The sequence below is a fragment of the Triturus cristatus genome, chromosome 10, assembly GCF_964204655.1.
Source record: "Triturus cristatus chromosome 10, aTriCri1.1, whole genome shotgun sequence".
Taxonomy (NCBI): Eukaryota; Metazoa; Chordata; class Amphibia; order Caudata; family Salamandridae; genus Triturus; species Triturus cristatus.
The window spans coordinates 746,894,264-746,921,083 of NC_140593.1; the positions used below are offsets into that span (position 1 = coordinate 746,894,264).

At 41.6% G+C, this 26,820-nt stretch overlaps 2 protein-coding genes across 3 annotated transcripts in view; one reads left to right on the forward strand and one right to left on the reverse strand.

Annotated features, from left to right (window-relative positions):
• LOC146789946 (uncharacterized) overlaps nucleotides 1–12,071 on the reverse strand; it is a 32,887-nt gene extending 20,816 nt beyond the window's left edge. The window contains exon 1 of the mRNA XM_085630057.1: nucleotides 11,966–12,071. The gene's annotated coding sequence lies outside the window, so the exon portion shown is untranslated. The remainder of the gene's footprint in view (nucleotides 1–11,965) is intronic.
• Nucleotides 12,072–12,126: 55 nt separating this feature from the next.
• LOC146789947 (anion exchange protein 2-like) overlaps nucleotides 12,127–26,820 on the forward strand; it is a 2,390,686-nt gene continuing 2,375,992 nt past the window's right edge. For both annotated transcript variants that reach the window (XM_085628246.1, XM_085628245.1), the window contains exon 1: nucleotides 12,127–12,517. The gene's annotated coding sequence lies outside the window, so the exon portion shown is untranslated. The remainder of the gene's footprint in view (nucleotides 12,518–26,820) is intronic.

Sequence of the window (26,820 nt, forward strand, 5' to 3'; positions counted from 1 at the left end):
CACGGGTGATTGGCGTCATGGGGTCTCAACGATAAGCCAACGGGTTGCCAAAACCAGGGTAAATATCCTGGAGTGGAGGCCTCCCGTCGCCGATCGGAGTCACCCACTAGTCAAAACACTCGCCGTGGAGGTTCCGTTGCCCCCGCTGTCAAATGTTAGAAGCAGACTTCAAATGTGTTGTAAGAAAGAACATCTTCTCACTGACAAGGGCGCACTTAATATACGATGAAACACGCTGGTTTCTTCATCAGTTTTCTTTTTTATTCAAGATTTTTTAAAACTCCAAATGATAAGTTTCAAAGCTTTGTCAGTTCATATTAACAATCATATTCATCGTTCATTTCCAATGAGGTGAAAATAAATTTTCATGACAACCTTAGATGTCCACCCAATGCATTTCGGGTCAAGTAGAAGTCTGACCCTTCTTCAGGGGTCTAAAAGTAAATGAGACAGGACCATTAGCTTCACTCTAGCATACACTCTAATACATGTCAATTAATCATGAATTTTAAATGCATGTAACCACAGATTAAATTACATTACACATGATCGTTAACTCTTAAGGTCAAAACCACAGAAAAAAGTTTAACCGTTTAAAAATATACTAAAGAATGCCTAGTGGCTGCAAAAAATATTTTTTTTTAAATGAAAGCCGCGACATGGATCCCACTAAACAAAGACTACGAGCTGAATACTTTTGGATTAAGAAATTGAATTGTTCCCATCCTTTTGGGATTAACGATCGTATTGAATATATGTGTTTTTTATAATTTGAATTTTCATTATTCAGCATTGGTAATGGGCCCCCTTTGGTCCTTATATTATGTTTTTTACTAACATGGATCTGTTAACTCTGTTTGATAATTTGTCTTTATTGTATGTGCAACTTTATTGTACACTTTTCACACATACACTTTTTGTGGAAGCACAGAATTCCCAGTTTGGTTTACTATTTTTTATCGTTGTTTCTACTTTACCTTATGTGCGTGTAACGATTGGTTCACTCACAGCTTTTTCATTGTCATTGGTTCGTTTGGGAGCCAATGACAGCTTTACATTTTGTGCGCGTAACCATTGGTCTACACATAGCCCCCTATTTTCACTGGTTCACTTCGTGAGCCAATGACAGCGTAACTTTCATCTCTGCACCATGTGATATAAATAGACCTATCCAGCACAATTTAACTAGCCACTTATCTCGGCATGAACGCTACACGCCGAGTGTGTAACTCCAACAGCTGCAGAGACCTTTTTTTGTCCTGAGTAAGTTTATTTAGTGATTGTTTTTAGTGTTTTAGATTTTGTTTCTTTACTCTACACCTTGTTAGTTATAATCTCGCTGAGTATAGTTGACACTACCATTTTCACTGATGTTTCCTTACCAGTTGTACGTTGTTGTACCACCAATGTCGTCTGTTTTTGCTTTCATTTTAAAAAAAATATTTTTTGCAGCCACTAGGCATTCTTTAGTATATTTTTAAACGGTTAAACTTTTTTCTGTGGTTTTGACCTTAAGAGTTAACGATCATGTGTAATGCAATTTAATGTGGTTACATGCATTTAAAATTCATGATTAATTGACATGTATTAGACTGTATGCTAGAGTGAAGCTAATGGTCCTGTCTCATTTACTTTTATACCCCTGAAGAAGGGTCAGACTTCTACTTGACCCGAAATGCATTGGGTGGACATCTAAGGTTGTCATGAAAATTTATTTTCACCTCATTGGAAATGAACGATGAATATGATTGTTAATATGAACTGACAAAGCTTTGAAACTTATCATTTGGAGTTTTATAAAATCTTGAATAAAAAAGAAAACTGATGAAGAAACCAGCGTGTTTCATCGTATATTAAGTGCGCCCTTGTCAGTGAGAAGATGTTCTTTCTTACAACACATTTGCATTGATAAAGACACGCCGGGACTTCGTGTTTCACAAGGTGCGCCGAAACTACACAGTTAAACCGTCCATATACCTCCGAGTGCACGGGGATCACACAGTTATAATAAGAAGCAGACTTCAAACATATGTTTTGGACCTGCCCTTCCATACAAAGATATTGGGATAGAGTGCACCAAGCACTCCAATCGACGACTAATCTCCCGAATGCCTCCACGTGGGAGGCGTGCGCTCTGGGGATCTTCCAGAAAAAGGAAACCGCAAAAGTACAATGGAAGTTCACATCTTTGGCCATTCTCTTAGCGAAAAGGAACATCGCTATGCACTGGAGGGCTCCAGCGGGGCCCTCGGAGTCAGTCTGGACGGGAGCACTACTCAAATGGGGTGCGGCGGAGGAAGAGACATTACGAGAGGAAGAGGTGAGGGGCACCCGCAAACATCTAATATCCATGGAATGGGCACAACTCCTAATACACTTCAAACAGGAGTGCGCAGAAAGAGACGCACAGGACATGACACAGCCCACCTCCCGCACTCCTCCTGCTCCCCCCGCCACTCAGGACATACGCATAACGCTAGCGATACAATAGACAAGTAGGGAGCTCCATCAGGAGAGGCGGGGGGAAGCCCCAGCCATTATCGCGCGCCCGCATATAGGCCCGCTTCCTCCCTAGCTTGCCCCAGAACACGCCGAACACTCCTACACTCAATCTACGCACAGCTCACCGTGGCAGCTTATCCTTGTCCGCCCTACACCTTCTCCCCCTCTCACGATCCTCCCATTAATTTCCCTTCACCCCCTTTTTTAGTTTCTCCATCCTCTCTACGGTCTTTTCCTCTCCTCCCCACAGTTCGTAGTTGATCCCATTGGCAGTTCAAACACTGATGCACTAGTTAAACGTCATAGATGATTACATTGGTTATGAGGGAGGAGCTAAACAGACAGCAAAGGGGGGACTGAGTTGACCCTAGATAACACGTGACACATCGGTACAGTCGTAACGATGCACATGACGGTCTACTGGAATGCATCAGAAGGAGACAGATGGTTTTAGCAATATCAGGAGGCTCCAGAGACTAAGTAACTAATGCAATCACCCTTTGTACACTGGAATGATAATTCATAATGATGCACAAAAATGGTTCGTCTGTAATACAGTTGATATACATTGTGATAAGTTGTATGCAAAACCCTAATAAAAAGATTTAAACAAAAAAAATTGTGTTCAAATAGTGCAAAAAACACAAACTTTGTAAACAGTAGCCTAGTTTAATTTGGGGAATTTCCTGTAACAAACCTTACACATAACAGCAGGCATAACAGAAATTTCACCCATGCCTATTTACTACCCACCTACTTGGAGTTGATAAAATCGATAACAGCAAACAAACTGAGGTTGCTTGGTTCCTTGTTAAGAGGAGACATGGCAAGGCAGTTCAGATAGACTTGTGTAATATTGGTGCAGGATCAAGGTTGATTTGTGTATGGCTAGTACCTGTCTGAGACAGCAGGATGAGCAAATAAATGCAATGGGATGTCAACTAGTGGCTGAGATTAATTCAAGCATTTCACCCAGCTCTTTAATGCTTTCCTGTATACAACCTTCGAAGTGCAATGTGTATGCCCAGATGTGGATCCTGTGCGCACTGCGCCACAAGACTGAAGCTACATCCTACTGATGGAGCCGAAGTAGGCCGAAACAGGCTGGTGTTGCTTGTGTTCCCGATCAGAGAAGACAGGCCAGGCCTGGCATTTCCTATTAGGCTGTTCCTGTAGGAGCAGAACCAGTGCAGATTAGTATATTCTCAATTCCTTCAGCTAGTTAAGCTGTCACGTGATAAATCCAGGACCCTTTGGATATTAGATGTTTTTCATCTTTTCTTTATTGATGCAAAGTTGTAAGTTCCAAATACACGGACCAGCCGACACGTGTTTCGTCTTACAAAAGACTTTTTCAAGGCTGGAAAAAGTAAATACAAAGACTAAATACATCCAATTCTTGTACACAATTAAAAAATTAATTAAACAGATCACTTGTACAAAAAATCCTAAAATGTTCACCCAAATTGGTGATAGTCCGAAAAAGAGACGTGAATAAGAAGAGAACCAAACTTCCCAAAAGTCCATTATTTGATGTTAGAATCCAACAGAAGATGAAGAAAATTTAGTCAAAAAATGAACAAGTGCACCACTAATAGCACCCAAAGCCAATAAATCCAGTGGGTAATTAATGATAAAAGCCAAAAATAATAGACATGCGTCTTTTCCAATCAGAAGTTTACAGGACAAATATTAAAGGTTTGATATATCAACCCACCAATGAATTCAATACGGTAGTTGATGGTATATCCAGCTCTGTGGTTCATAAATTAAGAATCCCAAGTAAAGACATTATACATGTGGTCACAACATCTAGAAAATGGACAAAACAATCAATAAAAGTTAATCAATTTAAGTAAAAGATCAAAAAAGGCCCAAATGTGTATAAACACATTGGTGTCACAGAATGAGTAAATGTAACTCTACGCGACAAGCATAAACATTGTGCGTGTTGAGTGGCCATCTCGCATCCATGGATAAACAACCAACGTAGTGACTTATAACAAATACAAATTATCCCGTCTACTCACTGAAGATTGGACTTAGTTCATGAGTCAGTAGTGCCGACATAAAATATAGCGGTACAGTTGACCCGTTACGAAAAGTTATCAAACCCAACAAGCCCTGAAAACAATGTAAGTATGCGTGTCTACGAGGGAGAAGTAAGTAAAACCGTAGTGGTTTGTTCTCTCATGTACAATAATCAATCTCTAAGACGTCCTATCTCCTCAATAATAGTGCACTCGCAAAATGAAATACAAGACACGGACAAAAACAAAGTCCTCCCCTATATGGGATTGTATAAATAAACATACCCAATAGGAGTATAGGCTGTTGTATTTCCAAGTGGGGAATAAGTAAAAAATAATTATTTTCTCCAATGCGTTGCTTGGTGTAAGTGACGTGCTAACTCCGTGATAAGAATGCACTCACTACCTAAAATAAAATAAGGTATATAAAAACAGAATCATCACGTAACATAATGGATTAATAATAGAACATTATCATTAGGATTTAACATCTATGTCCACGATTCTTACTTGTCACCACCTGAATGAAAGTCCGAGCACCTCTCCTACCGTTCAACTAATCCGAACGCCGAAAGCACATCCGTTAAGAGGTGGAGATGCCAGTATCATGTGATAAAAAGTAATTTCACGTGTATACGCATATCACAGGGCAAAGTGCGAAATGGACAAAGGACTGCATAAAGCTATCACCGCCATATTGGAGTGGTAAGCACTTCCGACGTGTTATATGCTAAAAATACCACGTAAAATTACAGTATTGTTATGAAAACGGTAAAGCACAGTTAAATATGTGTGCATACCGAAACATCATTAATAAGAATATTGTAATTGAATAGTGTCACGTGTATACGCATTTCACAGGGCAAAGTGCAAAATGGACAAAGGACTGCATAAAGCCATCACCGCCATATTGGAGTGGTAAGCACTTCCGACGTGTTATATGCTAAAAATACCACGTAAAAATCCAATATTGTATTGAAAATGGTAAAGCACAGTTAAATGTGTGTGCATACCGATACATCATTAATAGGAATATTGTAATTAAATACGCTTCGCGATCAACGGTAAACATGAAGTAACCACGGAAAATACATATTGACCTCATCCTATTCATATGAAATCGAAGTAAGATGAAGAAGTCATGAAAGAGAAAAGAAAGAAAAAAACGAAAGCAAAGATGCCTATGTCCAGTATCATAGTGGTTAGTTTAAGTGGTCATCATGAAAATTTTGAATGTTAAGCATGAGTAATGCACATGTTGAGGAGTATATAACATAATGGGTTTCTACAAACGTTGCAAATGAGGATACATCACCGAGTTGACCAGACTTATCACTAAAGGTGACCATGTAAACAATTAACAAGAAATGGGCACAGTTTATGCATACAGTTAAATGTGAGTATAGCTCTTGAACAGTTTGACAACAGATCACAATATATTTGTAACATTAGATATAAACACATTTGTAATTAGTCAAACGTCATTGCTGGAGAGGACCTACCAAACTGTAAATGAAATGACATGACTTGGGTATAAACAACCCCAGTTAAGCAATCATTAAACAATTTAAACAGATGTCACCAAATTGTGGGAGAAACATCTCTCTTGTCCTCCTTTATTCTTTCAAAAATACATGGAGTTCTCTATCTGTATTTAAACCCAAGTCAACCGATCATAATTTTATTAACCATGTGGCTTCCAATTTTCTCAAAGCCAGGGTTTTATCACCACCCCTGGGGTCATTTTTAAGTGTCGCAATCCCATGGAATCTAATTCCTAGAACTTCAGAATCCTTGTGTATGGTGTTAAAATGTGCTGCTAATGGATAGTCTCTGTTGTTATTTCGGATGGCTCTGATGTGTTCCTGGATCCGCTCCTTAAGTGGCCTGATAGTGCTACCTACATAAATCAGTTTGCATTGGCAAATGATGCAATAAACTATGAACTTAGTATTACAGTTCATAAACTGATAAAGTGTATGTGTCTGCCCATTGTTATAACTGAAGCTCTTGAGTTTGTTCTCCGCAAACTGGCACACATTGCACATAGTGCATTTGTAGAAACCCTTTGGTTGTTCTGGTAGCCAAGTGTGTCTTGAATCCACCTTATTATCCTTGATAACGGAAGGACTAAGCCAGTTGCGTAAAGTTCTGCCCCTCTTATAGGTGATTCTGGGTTTTTCAGCAATGTATGGCACTATATCTGAATCTAACTTGAGTATGTGCCAATGTTTGGACATTAGTTTGAAAATCATGTCACTATGTGAGTTATACTCTGTTATAAGTGTCAATTGTTTGGAGCATGTCTCACCTTTCTTATTTTTAACCTTGTGTTGAACTTTAAGCAGTTTCTTACGTTCAATATGATTAATTCTGGTATGAGCTTTTTCAAGAAGATCACGGTCATAACCACGACTTATGAAACGATTTTTAAGATTCTCTACCTCTCTCTGTAATGTATCCTCCTTGCTACAATTGCGTTTAATACGGGTCATCTCACCAAACGGTATTGCACAGATTTGAAATTTCGGATGTGCACTTTTCGCATGAAGTACGGAATTACATGCAGTATTTTTACAAAATAGTCTACTTTCTAGTTTGCCATCCTCAATATAGAGTGTGACATCTAAAAAGTTAATCTGCTTGGTGTCAATCTCATGTGTGAAACTTAGATTATATTCATTGATATTCAAGTGATCGATAAAGTGGTCCAATGTTGTTGCGTTACCACCCCAAATCATGATAACGTCATCAATGAATCTTCCCCAATAGACAATGCAATCAGTAAATTCATTGGGACAATGTTTCCAGATGTGATGTTCTTCATAGAAGCCCATATAGATATTAGCGAATGACGGCGAAAATTTTGCCCCCATTGCCACCCCAGAGTGTTGTTTGTACCAGTGGTTGTTGTGCATGAAATAGTTGTTATCTAATGTGAGACGAGTTAGTTCAAGGAGCATAGTAGTGTGTTCATACAAAGTGGCATCTCGTTTCGATAAAAAATAGGTGAGAGCTTCCATGCCTTTAGTGAACGGGATACTCGTGTATAAAGCACTCACATCCAACGTGACAAAGGTCAAATCACTAGACCATGATACATCCTCTAATTTATTAAGGAGGTACCACTCCAATATGGCGGTGATAGCTTTATGCAGTCCTTTGTCCATTTCGCACTTTGCCCTGTGATATGCGTATACACGTGACACTACTTTTTATCACGTGATACTGGCATCTCCACCTCTTAACGGATGTGCTTTCGGCGTTCGGATTAGTTGAACGGTGGGAGAGGTGCTCGGACTTTCATTCAGGTGGTGACAAGTAAGAATCGTGGACATAGATGTTAAATCCTAATGATAATGTTCTATTATTAATCCATTATGTTACGTGATGATTCTGTTTTTATATACCTTATTTTATTTTAGGTAGTGAGTGCATTCTTATCACGGAGTTAGCACGTCACTTACACCAAGCAACGCATTGGAGAAAATAATTATTTTTTACTTATTCCCCACTTGGAAATACGACAGCCTATACTCCTATTGGGTATGTTTATTTATACAATCCCATATAGGGGAAGACTTTGTTTTTGTCCGTGTCTTGTATTTCATTTTGCGAGTGCACTATTATTGAGGAGATAGGACGTCTTAGAGATTGATTATTGTACATGAGAGAATAAAACACTACGGTTTTACTTACTTCTCCCTCGTAGACACGCATACTTACATTGTTTTCGGGGCTTGTTGGGTTTGATAACTTTTCGTAACGGGTCAACTGTACCGCTATATTTTATGTCGGCACTACTGACTCATGAACTAAGTCCAATCTTCAGTGAGTAGACGGGATAATTTGTATTTGTTATAAGTCACTACGTTGGTTGTTTATCCATGGATGCGAGATGGCCACTCAACACGCACAATGTTTATGCTTGTCGCGTAGAGTTACATTTATTCATTCTGTGACACCAATGTGTTTATACACATTTGGGCCTTTTTTGATCTTTTACTTAAAGTGATTAACTTTTATTGATTGTTTTGTCCATTTTCTAGATGTTGTGACCACATGTATAATGTCTTTACTTGGGATTCTTAATTTATGAACCACAGAGCTGGATATACCATCAACTACCGTATTGAATTCATTGGTGGGTTGATATATCAAACCTTTAATATTTGTCCAGTAAACTTCTGATTGGAAAAGACGCATGTCTATTATTTTTGGCTTTTATCATTAATTACCCACTGGATTTATTGGCTTTGGGTGCTATTAGTGGTGCACTTGTTCATTTTTTGACTAAATTTTCTTCATCTTCTGTTGGATTCTAACATCAAATAATGGACTTTTGGGAAGTTTGGTTCTCTTCTTATTCACGTCTCTTTTTCGGACTATCACCAATTTGGGTGAACATTTTACGATTTTTTGTACAAGTGATCTGTTTAATTAATTTTTAAATTGTGTACAAGAATTGGATGTATTTAGTCTTTGTATTTACTTTTTCCAGCCTTGAAAAAGTCTTTTGTAAGACGAAACACGTGTCGGCTGGTCCGTGTATTTGGAACTTACAACTTTGCATCAATAAAGAAAAGATGAAAAACATCTAATATCCAAAGGGTCCTGGATTTATCACGTGACAGCTTAACTACCTGAAGGAATTGAGAAAATCCTTTTTCTTTTCATGTTTTTGGCAATAGGACAGGCATATATGACCTAAACGTGAACTGATAACCTGTATCAGCTGGGTACTTAACCCTAACATAGTGTGGGAGTGCTATTTTAGTCTTCTAAATTTGTAATAATTAGTATTTGTATGTCTTGCACATATGGATGATGTCCCCAGGTAGTGGACATTAATTGAAGCCTTGAGCACCCCACTATTACAACTCACTTTTACATATTGTTAACGCCTCAAATTGATTTGCCTTAGCTACTACGTATAAGCAGTTTGGTGTGCCGTTCTTCCCTATTTTTAGGGACGCTACTACCTATTTTTTCATTGTGTGCAGATTAGTATATGACTGATTCCTGTCCGATGTGACAGAAAATATGGGCTGGGGTTTCTCAAAAGCAATTAACAGTGTCTGAGATTCAGTTAAGCATTTCACCCACCACTTTTTTCTCTGCATTATAAGGTCTAGACTTTCCAAACATTTCAGATATAAATAAAACCATACAACTCATGCCCACTTTACCTCCTTCTCCCTATCTTTCTTCCCAATCCTCTTTTTTAGGTTAAAGCCTACAAAACAGTATAGCTGTCTACTTGCAAAGAGTTCTTAGGGACATTCAGAAAGCTTCCCATGGAATGTGTACTGCCCATTGCTTACTATTGTCTTTGTGTTTCGTAACCCACAATTGCTTGCTTTCTATTTGTTGGCTTTATTTTTTTTAGGCTATCCAGTATATGATTGTCCCTCCCAATGATCATGGCCTGTTTTCAGTATTCTTTCATGAGTGCTTGCTTTCTGTAACAGTCCTACAGATTGTTCCTATCTTGTCACATTTGCTGTGCATTCAAAGACAGAGCTCAAATATCGGGCTCTGTCTTCCGGGGAGCTTGGTGTTTAATTTTCTTTCTCTGACTTCAAAGCGAGAAGATTTATGTGACAATCATACTGAGTACTGTGGGTGTGCTGGAGAAAGGCTGTACAATGTTATTTTTGTGTAGCCCACACAATTTAAATCTCTGTAAATTAACTGTGCAAATCTTACAGAATAGATCAGAATTAGGACTAAACTGTATGTCTGTGCAAATGTAATGACCATTTCAACTGAACATGTGTTGTGTGTAATGGCAGTGCACTATCACACTTTCTACTCCAAAGCACTCTACTTCCCTTAACACTATGTCACTCCACTACACAACACTAGACCACTCCACAACACTGTACTCCACTCTATTCTACTTCACTCCACGCCATTCCACTCTACTCTACAACACTCCATTCTAAGCCAATCTACTCCACTTTGCCACCCCTCCACTCTACTTCATTCTATGACATTCTACTCTAATCCACTCTCCTCCCTCTACGCCACTTTACTCTAGGCCACTCTACACCGCTCCACTCTACTACCCAACATTTAGCAATACTCCACTCTACTTCACTCCACTATATAGCACTCTATTCCACTTTACCCCGCTCCATTCTACGACACTCTACACCACACCACTCTGTGACATTCTACACTACTTTAGTCCACTCTACGCTATGCCACTCCGCTCTAATCCACTCAATGGAACTCCACTCTACGTCATTCTACTCTATACCACACCACTCCCCAGCACTCCACTCTATCCCTTGACTCTAAGCCCCTGCACTCTATGCCACAGTACTTAACTACAAATCACTTCCTCTGCTCTATTACACTGACACTCCACTCTACAACCCCCCACGACACTCTACCACACTCTAAGATACTTTACTCTTTGACACGGTACACCACACAACTCTATGCCCCTCCACTGTACACCATTCCACTTCACTCTATGACAATCTACTCCAAACTACGCTACTTTACTCCACTGCATGACACTCTATAATACTCCACTCTACCACCCTCCACTCTACGAACAACACTCTGCAAAACTTTTAAACACTTTACTCTATGCCACTCCACTCTATGCCACCCCACTTTATGACACTCTAATGTACTTAACAATGCTCTACTCCACTCTATGCAACTCTCCTCCAGTTCATGCCACTGCACTCTATTCCACTCTACGCCCCTTCGATCTATGACCATCCACTCTATGACACTCCCCTCCACTCTCTGCCACTGTACCCCACCGCCAGAGGCGCAACTAGAGCCAAATTTCGGGGGGGCTAAGAAAACATTTCGGGGGGGGGGCTGAATCTTTTAAGCCATAGGCAGAGTGGAGCTGCAGGGGCTCTTAGAAGGGGTGAAACACCAGCGAGGCCTCATTAACATGCAAATGGTCTTTTAAAGACCTGTGAAGTGCTCAGTGCGGCTGTGTGCGCACCGGGAAGCTGTCTCATCCCGGGCTGCCACACACGACGGGGGGGGGGGGGGGGGCTGAATCCCTGTGAGTCCAATGGTTGTTGCGCGCCTGCCCACCGCACTCCATGACCCTCCAATCTACCACAGTCCACTTTATAAGACTCCATCTACAGCACTTACTTTACATTCGTTGGCACCCTACTCCACGTCACGCCACTCTACTTCACTCCACTCTACGACACTTTGTCACACTCCGCTCCACTCTGCCACTCCACGCACCTCTCCTCTATGCCACTAACTTTTAACGAGGCTAGTGTACAACATAGCTAAAATACATTGACAAAACCAATAGATCTGCGAGACCTATTGGCTTTGCCAATGCTTGTTTTAATGCATTTCCACAACTAATGTAAGATTACGGTCGGTAGCTCCGTTCTTAGTGGTATATCTTCACTGTAAAAAACAACGAAACACACCTGGAAGTGGACCGCCCACGTAAAGAGAAATATGAAGCAGCAACCTTGCTAGTGGTACATTATCCCTCCCTGTCCTATCCGAATAGCGCACCCGACCCGGTACACCATGTTTCCCAGCAAGGTACAAGTAGAGAATTTGCGTGCGTGTCACGTGATGTCGCGTAGTTGCCATGGACGCCGAATGGGAACTCCTCTAATGGTAACTAGACGCTTCCCTCTTTGGTGATTTACGTGTACTACTACTTCCCCGTCTGTCCCAGGAGGCACTCGCACTTGGGTGCACCCATGTGTCGCTCTCTAAACCACCCACACTACAGGGCTCAATCACCAGGTTTGTAGAAACTTGAGTCACCTGCATCAAATGTGCTCTCTGAGGCCAGTTTGTTAGCAAGTCACGTGAGGACCACACGCTCACAGAGTCCAGCACGAGCGGATCAGCAACATAGTCTTCGTGCGCGCTCCCGCCACAGGCCGGAGGTGGGCTCAGCAGAAATGGCGGGCCAGATAGCCAATCAGCATCAGGAGGACGTGCAGCGAACCATCCAGAACTAGGTAAGAGCCAGTGACAGGAAAGCGAGTTAGAGGAGCCGGTTGGGTGGTGAAAGAACTACTGCATGAATTTAATTAGATCTTTATTTTGGTCTAAAGTCATGGGTAGTCTCTTTAACTCAGCAGGATAGAATGGTAACCGTTTAGAAAAATCTTACGAGAGTTTACGTTTGTTGATACCACATAAAAGTGTTGTTATACGAACTGTGAAATGAGCAGCGACTCACTAAGTGACATCAGCGAAGTGATAAACCTAATTAATATAAAACTAAACCTCATTAAGAGAGACGAACGGCTAACAAAAAAAAGGTTGTGGATTTCGAAAAGTCTAGAATGTATTATTTTTAAACCGCATTCAAAGCTCGTGGGCAACAGAGGACTTTACATAGAAACACGTGTTGTGTAAAGATTCTTAGGCAGTGCTGAGTGTCTTAGGTGTTTTATATTTCCAAATACAAGCGTAGGCCCTGGACGTAGGGGCACAAGAGGTGCAGCAGCAGCCCCAAAATAGTTCAGAAGTTTAATGACTAAAAAAGATGCCTTTACACTTTATAGGTCGAGCTTGGGCAGCGCATGCGCTGCTCTGGAGGCATGCTGTGGTCGAGTATGGACTTTGAAGCTCCGCCCATATTTTCCATGGTCCTTTGTAAATGCTGGATTCTGATTGGTTAATAGGTTTGTTAATCCCTCCTTAGTCTTCATTTGTAACCTCCCATGAGGACTGGCCCTTTTACTTTCTGTTGTTACACGTATGTCTTATTAAGTATGTAAGCACTACTTTATTTGATGAGGTTCTCCTACTTCAGGCACGACACGCCTTCCTGCCACATTCAGCGCACCCTGCACGCTTTCACTTTCCAAGCAGCACGGTACAATGGAGGCTGCTTATTTAAAATGAAATGGGTGTCGCATTTACAAGAGTTTGAGTTATTGGCATTGTAAACGACAATGCCTTTTATTTATGTGTTAATTTTCAAAACAGATAAATTAAAGGCATTGTCATCTACAATGCCAATAGTTTAAACTCTCACAAATGCGAGACCTATTGCATTGTAAATGCTTGTTTTTTAACTTGTCACTTCTGTTTTGGGTTCAAAGACAGGTTGTCAGGGTATGTCTTGTCAAATTATTTTCTTTCTCAGACTGCAAATTTAGAGGAGTATCTGGCAAACTTGCTATGGTACAGGGACTGTGACAAGAAAGGCTGTAAGAGGTCACTTTAATTTTAACACACAACACAATTTAAAAACCTGCAAAAGAACTGTACAAATATTTCAAAATATACCAGTAGCTAGAAAAGCGCAAATGAATTTTATTTAAAAAAAAATCTGCATTGTGATGGAAAATAAGATATTAATAGGATTAAAACAAATAAAGAAACTTTACTTGGTGATACATAAATATAAATATTTGCTGAAACCTGATTTACACACATTATTGTTTCCACTTACCAGAAGTGGATCTTCGTTTCAGCAAATTAAGGCCAAGCTTTCAAGGCGAGAGCAAGTAACTAACGAGGAAAGACAATAAAATGGACTTTTAGCTGGAATTGTTTTTTAAAGGAAGGGAATGAGTTCATGGTGTAAGTAGGTGGAATAGAGTTTCAAACATTGGATGCACAGTCAGAGAAAGACTGATTCTTTTTTTTTAATGAAAGCATGATTCAAATAAAAGAAAGTCAGGGCAATGGCGTTGGCAAAAACCTCCAGATATATTCAGTTTCTTGGCCTCGTTATGGGGGTGTTAGAATGTATGAATTTGTGTACAAACAATGCAAGTTCATAAGTAGGTCTTCCCTCAATGGGTAATCGATTCAAGGTGTAGAGAATACCGGTTATGTGGTTAAAGTGGACTGTCTCTGAGATAAGTAGGGCTACAGCATGTATTAGCTTTGAAGGGGTGAGTTTAATTTTAGGAAGTCAACATAGGATGGCATTTATGTGGTCAAATCTGGAGAGGACCAGGGCTTGGACTACGTTCCCATACAGTACGTTCACTCAGCTCAGTGTCAAACACTTTTATTGTGTTTTTCCTTATTTGGTTCCCTGTTTGTCTTCTCCTTGTCCTCTTTGCCTGTTGCTTTACCCTCATCTGTCAATATCTGTCAGTCTGTTTTGTGTTGTTGCTGTGTGCAATATTATCTGCTCTTTGGCATTTAGGGGCTCAGCACTGGTATCCTAGTTGGTGTTGGGTCTGAAACTCTGCCTTCCGTCTCGGGTCATGGTAATATTATTATCTATATTTTAAGGGCTCTATCTTATTCCACTTCAGCCTGCTTCTTATATTTACCCTTCATACCAAGAACTCTCACCATCCTCCATCTGCTAAGACAGACAGCCTACCAGTATGAAAGACATCATCAGTCTGGTCTGGGATTTACCAATGCCATCCTGCAACAACTATCCTGATATTCAATCTATCCAAACACATCTTGACTTCGGATGAGGTGAACAGTCTAAGTACAGGTCTCAGTTTTGTAACTACTGAACGTAGCAACTTCTTTCAATTGTAATAAGATTTGTTGAGGTTCTTTCCTAGAATCTGATTTTGTGTCCTTTTCCTAGACAACCCAGATCACAGCACTGCAGATGACTCGGGCCTACACCTCCATCCATATTTAACCCACACAGCCTCACTATGCCTATTGAAGTACTAATTTGTGAGAAAATGGGTCTCATCTAAAACTTTCATTTGAATTTGTACCTTATAATATCACCAAAATAGAAAGACTCACACTCAGTTCACTTAAAAACAATAAAACCTGCAGACAAGGGCAGAGGTAATGTCATGATGGCCATTGATAAATACAGGAGTAAGGTCCTCCGCCAACTATCCAGCACAGAATATTACTTCCCCTTAAAAGAAGATCCCACAAAACTGATGCAAAAATGCATACTACAAGTTGCAGAAGCTGGAAAAGAAATGGGATCCCTTAGCCATAATGAATTCCTTTTTTTTTTAAATAATAAAACTCCTAAAACACCTGTGATTTATATCCTGCCCACGATTCACAAAAACACCACCAACTCACCTAGGAGACCAATAGTCTTAGGCCGTTGTTCAGTCCTGGAATCTGTAGGTAAATATCTCGATCTCTTTATCAAATATTATGTCCCTCTTTCTAGCATATATATAAGGGACAGTGTGGGCTTGATTAACCAAATTGAAGATCTTGATTTTGAACCTAAACACAATCTCCTTGTAGGGCTAGATATTGAGTCTCTCTACACCAATAACCACCAAGTGGAAGGCCTCAATATCATTACTGTACTCTGGGTAAAGAACCTAGTCCTCACCAGGTTCCTGAATCCTTCCTTACTTCACTTTTGGAAATTGTTCTCACAAGATATTATTTTCAATTCCAAAAACACTTTTTTTTTACCAATATAAAGGTATTTCCATTGGGGCTTCTTTGCACCTATTTTTGCCATCGTCTATGATGACTATTTTGAAAATCAAGTAGTTTTACATCAAAATAATCCCCTTTTAACCCATAGCAGGCTATGGAAACGCTATATAAATTCCTAACACCAGGATCTATGATCCTTTGTGTACAACCCACCTCGTCACTTGCTATAGTGGGGGAGTACGCCGCTAGAGAAGATTTTACAATTGGGAGGAGTGCAGAGGGCTCAGTGATTGAAACTGACATCGTAACCTGTGTACGACCAGCAGGGGAAGAAGAAAACCTTTAATCGATCTCTCGCAAAGGTGACACACCAATATAGGAGGATATAGGACAACCTGGATTCGTTTGTAAGGCAATTTCTGGAGGATTATATTTAAAGCAAATACTGATTTTGGTAAGGTGTTGAGTACGTATGTCGAAAGCCACCCGATTCTCGACAAGATCACAACGTGAGAGCGTGAGTGCAATAAAATCAAAGGTGACCCTCGGATGAGAGTATTTTTTGGCCCTTATAATGTCATCCCTTATTACAGACTGACACTTCCGTACCCTTCAGGTCCATTGGGTGCACTTCTTTATTAGGGATTCCTCATCTATTTCAGGTAGACTTGAAATGAGCTTTGCTACGTTTATCATATATACTGTTCTACTCTTGTCAGGGGCCCTTACAGCACTTTGTGGCGCTTGAGTCATGCATGCCCTTTGATGAACAGAACCTGATAAGGGGCCTTATAAGGGACCTATGGCTGCAGTGGAGTTGGCGGTTTGCTGATGGCCTACCCTATTATGATCTGTCCTACTATGTTGCATGAAGTCAGGAGGATCAGCTGGGGTTTACATAGATGAAGTTTCCCTACCAGCTCTATTCATGCTATGCCTTGCAAAGCCCTTGTTATGATCAGAACACTGCCTACAATGGTCCGCTCCCCCTTGGTCTTTAGCTATGTACTTAGTGTGGATGTCTAGTTGCTTTTTCATTTGTTGCACATCTGAAAATACCTTACTTAGGGAATCAGAGAGACTACTAACGATTAATTTAAGAGCTCTGATTTCCGGGACCAGATCTTTTATTTGCAGGGTATTCGGTCTTTGCGAGGATTTCTCAGTGAACATAGCAATCCTATATTTTGACTGCCCATCACTGTTAATTATATCACAACTACTTGAATGTTCGAATGGGCTTGTTGCTAATTGGTCATTTCTTGTGTAGCATGTGCTATCCCCCATATCCTCCCTATGCACATTATTCCCTGGGCTAGTGGGGGTGTCTAGTGGTTCTGCCTGGCCTGGGAGTGGAGAGACTCTATTGCTACAGTGAAAAATCATCCACAATCGCTTGCGCTGTAATGTCTCCTTGTGCGAGTGTTCTTGGTGGTGTATTTGGAGCTTCCAGAGGTTGATTCCTACTAGCTGCCTTCTTAAACATTTCTGGTATACGCCCAATATGTATAGAGCTTCCAGATACCTGCAACTTACTATGCTTTGGGGATATCGTTGGGGGTTTGTATTAAGGAACTAAATGTGCTGGCTACTTACCTGTAAATACCCATGCTGCTCTTTTTACTTTGTGAACTTGTTTTATATTTTGTAATGTACTAGGTTAAATTGATTTTTCCGAAGATTATTAATCATGTTTCTAAAATCATTGTTTTATTCTTTTTAATAGTATTTTATGTACCATGCTTTTTTTATTGTCCAATAAAGCTTATTTGATTGATTGATTGATTGATTGATTGATTGCTATATAAATTATGTGTTTATGATTTGGTGGCCACCACAACCAAACCTAACAGCTTTTATGACCTGGTTGAAGAGTAACCATAGAACCTTACATTTCACTCATAACTCTAAGTGATATTTCTTTACCTTCTTTTCACCTAACAATCGGGTCTACAAAGGAAAGTTTGGAAGTAACCTATATTGAAGACCCATGGAACGTCAAACCCTTTTATCCTACACATTTTTTTCATCCTCTTAAGATAATCTCCGTTATGGGCAATTTTTCAGAATTTGATGACATTGTAAATGGAGAAACTGGTATTTTAGAGAAAGTGTAATTCTATCTGCTAAACTGAGAGAAAGAGGATACACAAAACGGATGGTGTCTCGTACCCTCACGCTTGCTTGTTACTGTCCCAAAGAGTCATTACTTTCCACCAAACCTTGCAGCAACACCAACTGGACCACCTGTTTCACCACATACAGTCCAATTTTGAAAAAGAAAACTGTGTAAGAACATTTGAAAGCATTGGAAAGTTCTTTTACAAAGTGGATTGGTTGATTAACCACCCCTGTTTTCTTTCCATCTGAATAGAAGCTTGCACAATAACTTGGTACATGCCAAGGCAACCTATACAAACAACCACAGCTTCTTTTTTAAGCCTTCCACGCATGGTTGGTTACAATAAATGCTGTAATTGTCAAACTACCCAAAAGATCAAGGCTAGACTCATTCAACACAAGAGCAGGATTAGGTGACGGGTCCTTAATGCACCATTGGTTGCACACTTTGTGAAGAAATCTCATTTATAAACCGCATTCACATTGCAAGTGATTGATTAAGTAAAACTATTTCCAAGAGGGGGCGACATACAAGCATTACTCAATAGATTTTAATCCACATAGATAATGAAGTGCTCAGCAAAGACTATGGGTTTGAATAGTTTAGATGAGTAGCACTCACTAATTTGAATTTGTCTCAAGTATGTTTGCTATACGTCTGTAACATTGTTGGGACTAGGCTCTCTTTATTGGATTATGTACTTCGAGACGTGTATTGTGGTTGGGCTTTAAATTTGTTAAAATGACGGTTCTTGTTCTGCACTTTTGTGGTAATATTTGTGGTTGATGAGAACATATGTAGTCAGATCGTGACCCGTGGATCTCCGATTACACATGTCCGATCTAGCACGGCCAACCCAGTTCATGACCCAGAGGCGAGTAGCAACCTATTTTGTGATTATTATGAAACCCTTTACAGGGCACCCACGGTCATCCCCAGGAAGACAGGGAGAGTTCCTGATGGCACTAAAACTCCAGACACTAGATCACAGGTGGAAGAAACTCTGGGAGGCCCAGTGACAGTACAAGAGAACCAAGTGGCGATTAAGAGCATGGCCACAGGAAAGACCCTGGTCCAGACAGCCTCCCTGCAGAATTCTATTTGACTTACACCTCAAAATTGGCTCCCCATCTGGAGATATTATATGCTCAATCCCTAAGGCTGGTACAGCTCTCTGGTTAAATGCGGGATGCTTTAGTGGTCCCACTTCCTAAGAAAACCACTGCTGGGGCGCAGGTTACGGACTTCCAACCACTCTCCATGCTCAACATGGATTTTAAAATTCTTAGTAAGATCCTGGTGCTCCATTTACTGCCACACATGCCTAATTTAATCAACGTAGGTCATAACAGATTTATGCCGGCTTGGAATACACTGTTCAACTTATGCAGACTATACTCTGTGTTATATCACCTTGGTATTCGGCAAAAACTACAAGCAGGCCTTCTACCGATAGACCTGGAAAAGGCCTTCGATACAGTGCAATGGGATTATTTACTTGAGTCCATGAGACGCATGAGCCTAGGAGAGGGTTGGCTGAATTGAGTGACACTGCTTTATTAACGCCCCTCGGCCAGAGTTAAAACTGGTTTGACAGTGTCCACACAATATGGGATTTCCGTGGCACTCAATAAGATTGCCCGCTGTCACCCCTTCTATTCCCGCTGGCGATTGAGCCCCTGGCAGCACTATTCAGAGTAGGCGGCGAGGGGTCGGGTCTGATGGTAGGTGGGCATACCCATATTATCTCTTTATATGCAGATGACCTACTGATTTACCTTAAAGATGCAGCTGTGGATACCGTGACAGCACTAGACCTAATGGGGCAGTTTGAGTCCCTGTCAGGACCTAAAGTTAATTGAGGCTTCCCTATGTCAGTTGGATTGCCCCTCCCTCCAGATCTCACGGAGGACCTTAATTGGGCCTCCTCTACCTTTAGATATTTAGGGATCCATGTCTTCTACCCCCTTGATGACCTGTACGAAGAAAACCTCAGGAGGGCTCTCAGGTCTCTTAGATCGTGTGTCCCGTTCTGGTGCTCTCTCCAACTGCCAATCATGGCCCGGGTCTCCCTTTCTAAAGTTGTTATGTTGCCACGCCTGTTGTACTTCTTTGTTATTCTCCCAACCACAATACCTGCCTCATGGTTCAGGCAGCTGGACTCATTTCAGCGAGATATTATTATATGGGAGAAGGGAAGACGGATGGTGCCTCTAGCAACTTTACAACACCCTACCTAACAACCTAACAGAAGAGGCCTGGGAGTACTAAACTTAAAGCTCTATTTCTTGACCTCTCAGCTGCAGTGGTTAGCACAGTGGCTGGAGGGAACAGGCCCGGAGCGGACAGACCTGATGGATCTTGGGACTCGTACTGACTTTCTGCTGGCCAGAATGCTGGATGCTGCAGTGACCATCTCCCACCAATCTTTGTTACAGATCATGGCTCTGCGATACTGGAAACGTTGCATGGTTAAAGTGACGGGGACCCCTTTGTATGCCCCGGTCCTACCCCTGGCTAGCTTGCCACATGGCAGCCCGAGAACAATATTAACTTCTGAACAAATGAAAGCCTGGACTGATGATGGACTGGTAACGGTGGGGGACTACTACCAGCAATCAGTCTTGTCCCCCTTTGAGGAACTGGTTGGGGGTTTTTGGCCTTTAGCCAGGCCTGTTCCTGTTATATGAAGCTGGGATACAGACCTTCAGGGAGTTGTGGGGAGGAGGCTGAGAGGAGCTCAGGACACACGCGATCTTATACTCTGTTCTCACGCTGGGTGCCATGCAGCACCAGGTAAATGGTTTTAGACTTTGCTGTCAGAGATGACCCGTGCTCCCTTAGTAGAGCTGCGTAAACTGTGGGAGACCATTTTGGACAGGGACCTTTCAGGCCCGGAATGGAGCAGAATTCTCGCATACTCTAAAAGGGTTTTGCTTAACACTAGATTGAAGTATACACAGTTTGCCTACACCCACATGACGGCCCACAGACTCCGGGTCACCTATGGTGGCAAGGTACGCAAAGGCCAGAGATGCGACTACAGCGATGCAGATTTTGTACATGTGATTTGGGGCTGTGTCGCTCTACGCAGGCTTTGTGAAGAGGTGTTGAGGTCAGTGGTGGCGGCGGTGGGGCGTACACTGGAACCCACGGTTTGTGTACGCTTTTTGGAGCTCTTCCCCGCCACCTAAACGGAAGGTGTGAAGTAGATTCCTAGATCTTACCTTGGTCCTAGCTAGGAGCAGAATAGTGATGGCCTGGAAATCTGTGGATGGGCCTGCAATTGACGCATGGGGACAAGATGTGACCTGATGGGCTGGGGCTGAGGAAAGGGCCATGGCTAGAGAAGAAATAAGGGGGCTGAGACACCACCCCACTGCAGGGCTCTGGAGAGAAGTCCTTGAGGCGTGGTAGAATCTGGAACGTAACCGAAGTGAGGGAGAGAGGAGCAGTGAGTGCTCACAGGCTGATGACGAGCACAACTAGGCAGTTGAGGACTTCATAGAGAGCTGTGGCAGAGCTCGAAAAATCATAAAAATATTACTAGACCTGCAGGTCTAGTTACATGAAAATTCTACTTGACCTCTGTCTCTCAAAGCCGAGCCAATGTGACAAGATAACAAGATTTAAAGGCATCCTTATTGGTCATTCACTTTGTGAGCAATAAAAATGACTTTAAATCTTGTTATCTTGTCACATTTGCTCTGCTTTCAGGGGCAAAGGTCAAGTCAGTTTGTCCTCCTACTTGCCAGAAAGGGCAAGAAGGCCCTAAAATAGCTTGTCCTGAATAAATCTGGGGATTGCCCAGAATCCAGCTATCCTGGCTGAAGAGGGGTGAAACCCCGAAACCGGTCCTAGGATGCTTGTTTCCGGTCCATGGAGGACCTGGCTTGGCAGTTCGGGCTGGACTGTTCCCATGAGGCACAGGGTCAAGACTGATTTGCATATGGCCAGGTCTAAACTGGGATGGCATGGTGAGCAAAAAGAATGATTGTAAATTGTAAATTGATACTTGTATAGCGCACTACTCACCCGCAAGGGTCTCAAGGCGCTTGTACGAATACCGCTGTGGAACCCATCCTGGCTTTCCCTGTGAGGTGTCCACTCCTGGGCACCCCCAAGGTGGAGGCCAGGCATCCTTAGCGTTGTGGGGGCCGTTGTGGAGATTAAGCAAGCTATTGCCCAGAGTTGCAGAGTGGGACTCCATGATTGGAAAAGGCACCGAGGCGAGAATTATCAGGTCCGTGGAATTTTTGAGCCCAAGACCCGCCGAGGCGGGGAATTGAACCCTGGTCCCGAGCTAGACCTCTGAATCAGGGTCTGCCGCTCTAATCATTGAGCCACACTTCTCCACGATGGATTTAACCCAGATCTCTTGACTGGGGGTGAATGTTTTGCCAATGTGCAACATTCCGTCCATCATCTTGTGTGTTTTGATGTTCGCCCTATGTGGGAAGGGTATGCCCAGACGTGGGTCCCGTGCTCACTACGCCGCTGGAGTCAAGAGCTATCCTGGTTGAAGAGGGGTGAAACCCCGAAACCGGTCCTAGGATGCTTGATTCCGGTCCAGGGAAGACATGGGTTGGCAGTTCGGGCTGGACTGTTCCCAGGAGGCACAGGGTCAAGACTGATTTGCATATGGCCATGTCTGAACTGGAGTGGCGTGGTGAGCAAAATAACGATGGATTAAACCCAGATCTGTGACTGGGGGTGAATGTTTTGCCAATGTGCAACATTCCGTCCATCATCTTGTGTGTTTTGCTGTTCGCCCTATGTGGAAAGGGTATGCCCAGACGTGGGTCCCGTGCTCACTGCGCCACTGGAGTCAAGCTATCCTGGCTGAAGAGGGGTGAAACCCCGAAACCGGTCCTAGGATGCTTGATTCCGATCCAGGGAAGACATGGCTTGGCAGTTCGGGCTGGACTGTTCCCATGGGGCACAGGGTCAAGACTGATTTGCATATGGCTGGGTCCAAACTGGAATGGCATGGTGAGCAAAAAAACGATGGATTTAGGCCCATATCTCTGTACTGGAGTGAATGTATGACATTGTTCTGCATTCTGTCCATCAACAGTTCTTTCTCCATAGGACTAAAGCTGTAGAGTTATTATCCGAAATGCGTTATCTTGATGTGACAGTTGGAATTGCTCGGTATTTACGATCTGTAAAACAACATTTTAATCATGAAACTTAGGGAGCTGGGGGGAGGGGTAGGGTAGCCAGGAGGAGGATCCTTTTAAATGTTTTAATTGTTTTAAATGTTTTAACTGTTAAGTGTGTTTTTTTTTCTTAGAATGTTTTATGGACAAATGTCTAAATAAACTCGTTTCAGGACCAAATAATGCTAAATTGTCCTAGTTCTGTAATTTCTTGGGAATTCACGAACGCCGTATAGCTGCACTTAATGTAAGCACATATACCATGGGTGCACTTTTGAGACTTTCTTTAATAATTGGGCCCCTAATTTGGTCTGGCATTGACCGTGACCTTTTGAGTTTATTAAAATTCTGTCTGTCTCTGTATCATCTGGCTTCAATGTGAGTGACAGCGTTCTGCTCTTTCACAAGGAGCATATCGGCACACAAAGTAGTTTTGTTCAGTGCCAGTAACTACTGTGGCAGTGTGTGCTTTTTGAGACCAAAAACAACTTTTGCTAATGTTTGTTATAATGGTGAGGGCCCGGCAGCTCCCACAGCAATAAGGTTTTACAAAAAACATCAACATAATTAACTGGGGTATTTCATTTTGCCCCAAGACCGATCGCACAGCTGAAATGCGCCACTTCGGCTGACATTTTAATTTATACCAAGTTTCCTCCGTATTTAATCACGTATTCCAATTTTTTATGCCTCTGTTTTTCATCTACATTATTCTTTAATCCACACATGGGTAATTTTGCCATTTTCCAATTTTCTCTTGTTAAAGCTGTGCCCATCCGGACCTCTTGCTGAAACATGACAAATGCAAGGGTTCGTTTGAAGCAGCGTTTATTTAAAAAGGACCCAATGCATTTCGGGCTACAGGCGCCCTTCGCCAGGGGACGCTAAAAAATGAACAATGAAACACATAATCAGTACCATATTAACCATTTCTACATATCTTGCATCTTAAGTATACAATATTACTGGTTTATCAAAATGACTAATCTAATTGCACCCCGTCCTCATTTCATATAGTGAGCCCCTTTGTGAACAATAAAAACTACCCCTTCATTCTAATAATGATAATAATAATAATAAACCCCTACCCCTGTGGACACATTTTTTTCGTTACACCCCGTAGTGCCACTATTCTTCAAACCAACCGACTTCATCCCTGTCTTCATTTGTGAACCCTTTCATTATCTGCCTCCTGCTTTTAAACCCTGTATCAAACAATCTTTGTCTGACTCATGACCCCGTGAACTTTCATCTCTCGCCTACTTTCATCACGCTCACTCCCACACATGAAATTAATCACCCAACCTAGTCAACTCCTTGCATCGCTTCCCTTTCACTCCCGAAACTATTTTAAATGTGCATCTACTAAATCATTCCCGCTTCATACATGCATGCACTCTGCCGCAAAACTCACTTACAAACTGCTATCAATCTCCCTGTATCCCTTATGCAAAACACTACAATTTGTACACATACTTGCTTCAAACATGCAGTCTAATCCTTCATCATCTTCATACCAGAGAGTGTTTATTCGCCCCCTGGGTTCCACCCTTATTTAACACGGTGTTCCCTCAATAATCCAACCTAATTGGCCCACTTCTTCACATTTTCCCGCCATGAAAGTCAGTTACGAGATTTCAATTAAAAGAGAGCGAACTACCCTGCCCACAATGCAATACACTTATGTGCTCAAAACATGATAAACTTTGTCCAGGTGTCCCCTTCGTCATTTGCAAACAATTAATGCCATGATATAAGTCATTCACCAGAACTGATTTAAAAAAAATAAAAATCAATTGTTTCCAGTTCATTTAAATAATATTCAAAGCTGCTTCTATACCGAACCCAGTTCTTTCTCCGTTTGTGTGAATATTTGCGATAATGTTCATTTCTGAATTTTCTCCATTTACAGTTGACGGGTGCAACCCCAATGCGGGCGTCGTTATAAATAAACAATTATAGTAGTGGGATGCACACCAAAGTTTCAATGTACTCCATGCTTGTCCGTGCTATTTATCAAGAGTGCGTGCATACCGGTTTAGTGCCACGCCCAAAGGCACCAGAATTAACAGCAACATAATTAACTGGTGTGCATCCCACTACTATAATTGTTTATTTATAACGACGCCCGCATTGGGGTTGGAACTACTATAGGAACTACACTACAATGTATAATGCTCCCACAATGCTCTCTGATTTGATGCAAATATTTGCAGAAGCTTGAAAGCAAGATTCATGATTCTTTGCTTTCAAAATATTATGTTCATAAAAAACATAAAAGCAGGAAAAAAACATTTCGCTAAACCACTGTAAAATTTGAGGTACCATTTCTGTGCAGCATCATTTAGTAACATGTTGATGCATGCAGGTATTTCCCAAAAATATTCATAATGGAAAATCAGTTTAACCAGTTTCAATAAGATTATGGGAAACAAAAATAAACCAGCATTGGCAAAGCTACTGGGTCGGAAATTGGTCGTCAGCTTTTTAGTTCTGTCAATGTGTGACTTGTTTTGGCATGTTTTTTGTAAATAAACAATTATAATAGTGGGATGCACACCAAAGTTCCTATAGTACCCCAGCAGGACCTGCAAAACACTGTGGGTCGGGTGGTAGACTGACTGTGCACCCCCACTGCGTATGCTAGCCATGTTTGCATTAGCTAGCTCACAGTACCACTAGAAACTCCTTTTATCAGAGAGATTAGTTTTTGGCAGCCTCAGAACACAACAAACCCTGATTCCTCATGCTCGTGGAAACAATATACTACTTTCCACCCAGTCACTCGTGCTCGCTCATTTTGTCTCAGACAGATACACGGAAGAAACAGTTGAGCGTGTTTACAATAAGAATTTATTGTATCGTTGTTCTAGTTTAAAATATATGCGCTGCTACAACTGTTACACAGTAGCAGAGATAGAGGATCAGCAGTACAGTGAATAAAAAGGAATAGTACAGTTCTACCATTTTGCAATAGTCATGACCATATACATGAATATAAAATGCATTTATAAAATAAAGCGCATACTCCTAAGATGCCTGTCTAGATGTACCTAAGTGTATCTAGCATGTGAGTAGGTGCGAAAGAGCCAAGAATCCCGCTAGGATTTAGTCGAACCCCATTACCTGACTAATGAGAGTGTGGGACCTCGTCCTGGTCTCGAGTTGGACACCCCTCAAGGGATGTTCAGACCATTGACTGCTGGAGCGACTGCATGCAGGAGTCTCAGCGTCTCTGGTCAGTGTGTTTGCCTTGACGTCTCGGTTCCCTCCTGCCTACTGATAGCAAGAGGTGCTGTATTTGTACAGTCCTTGTGCGTGTGTTAGTCATTGTACTGTATGAGGATGACGTTGAGGATTAAAACTTGTGCGTAGATAGGAGAGTTGAAGTATACCCCCTGGGTAGTGTTCTCATAAATTATTCGTATGTGCTAAGGATGACGTCTTAGCAATAGCGATTGGGAAAAACTCTCCCTCTGCATGGAACTAGGTGAAAGGTTTAGTCCATAAAAGGCGTCAGTCCTTATGTCCCTATAAGGCATTCTGTCCTTATTAGGAGTTATGTCCTTATAAGGCTCGTTCATATGAAATGAAGGGGAGATGATGTAGGGAAAAGTTTACGATGTTCCCTGGACCTATATTAGGGTACCGATATGAAATACAACACCCACTC